Consider the following 1,998-nt stretch of genomic DNA (forward strand, 5'->3'; position numbering starts at 1 on the left):
CATTCTGTATACTTCTAGCCCTTCTTTGGACACTGTGTTAACTGACCTCCAAACGAGCTTCAATGCCATACAACTCTCCTTCTGTGGCCTCCAACTACTCTTAAAAGCTAGTAAAACCAAATGCATGCTTTTCAACCATTCGCTGCCTGCACACGCCTGCCCGATTAGCATCACTACCCTGGACGGCTCTGACCTAGAATATGTGGACAACTACAAATACCTAGGTGTCTGACTAGACTGTAAACTCTCCTTCCAGACTCATATTAAACATCTCCAATCCAAAATCAAATCTAGAATCGGCTTTCTATTCCGCAACAAAGCCTCCTTCACTCACGCCGCAAAACTTGCCCTCTTAAATCTGACTATCCTACCGATCCTCGAGTTTGGCGATGTCATTTACAAAATAGCTTCCAATACTCTACTCAGCAAACTGGATGCAGTCTATCTGTCACGGTTGTCGTAAGATTTGGACCAAGGCACAGCGGATGTTGAGTTCCACATATTTTTTACAAAGTGAAACTTTTTGCAAAAGCAAATAAATCAATAAATGAACAACGAAACGTGACTATGTCGTGCACATGCACAAACACAAAACATTATCCCACAAACACAGGTGGGAAAAATAGCTACTTAAATATGATCCCCAATTAGAGGTAACGATTACCAGCTGCCTCTAATTGGGAACCAAACCAAAACACCAACATAGAAATTTTAAACTAGAACACCCCCTCGTCACGCCCTGACCTAATACACCATAGAGACACATCCATTTTGTCACCAAAGCCCCATATATTACCCACCACTGCGACCTGTATGCTCTAGTCGGCTGGTCCTCACTACATATTCGTCGCCAAACCTACTGGCTCCAGGTAATCTATAAGTCTATGCTAGGTAAAGCTCCGCCTCATCTCAGCTCACTGGTCATGATAACAACACCCACCCGTAGCACGCGCTCCAGCAGGTATATCTCACTGATCATCCCCAAAGCCACACCTCCTCCTTTGGCCGCCTTTCCTTACATTTCTCTGCTGCCAGTGACTGGAAAGAATTGCAAAAATCGCTGAAGCTGGAGACTTATATTTCTCTCACTAACTTTAAAAATCTGCTATCTGAGCAGCTAACCGATCGCTGCAGCTGTACATAGTCCATCTGTAAATAGCCCACCCAATCTACCTACCTCATCCCCATATTGTTTTATTTACTTTTCTGCTCTTTTGCACACCAGTATCTCTACTTGCACATCATCATCTGCTCATCTATCACTCCAGTGTTAATCTGCTAAATTGTAATTACTTCGCTACTATGGCCTATTTATTGCCTTACCTCCTCACGCCATTTGCACTGTATATAGACTTTCTTTTTTCTATTGTGTTATTGAATGTATGTTTGTTTATTCCATGTGTAACTATGTGTTGTGAGAGTTCACGGGCCGCATCCACAACACTCCGTTGCTATATTGACCCTTGCATCACAAACATCTGTTGCTATGTGACCCTGCACCACAACATTCTGTGCTATAGTGGACCCTGCCCACAACATTCTGTTCTATAGTGACCCTGCATCAACACGTCTGTTTGCTATGGACTCTGCATTACAACACTCTTGTTGTACCAATTGTTTAATTCAATTTTTACATATTTAATGTTTGTATTTCATTTCATATGTTTCATTTCAACCAGTCGCAGGTTAACGTTCAACCTGACAGGAGGAAACGTAAACATCAATAACCAAACTGTTTTTCACAATTAACATGCTTTTCTTGTTCTCAAGTATGTTTTATTAGTGTGAAAGTACAATATATCCTTGTAGACTTGTACAAAATATGGAGCGTATTCCATATATAATTATACAATTTGTTATTCAACATAAAAGACAACAAAGTATCACATTGGTATTTTTAAACTTCTCACAATTATAGAAGACCCCCAACAGCATGTGTGTGGTGTATCCTATGTGGTGTGTGTGTTTGTTCAGTTGTGTCAACTTGTGTGTGTGTTT

Source organism: Salvelinus sp. IW2-2015, unplaced genomic scaffold (assembly GCF_002910315.2).
Source record: "Salvelinus sp. IW2-2015 unplaced genomic scaffold, ASM291031v2 Un_scaffold6846, whole genome shotgun sequence".
Classification (NCBI taxonomy): domain Eukaryota; kingdom Metazoa; phylum Chordata; class Actinopteri; order Salmoniformes; family Salmonidae; genus Salvelinus; species Salvelinus sp. IW2-2015.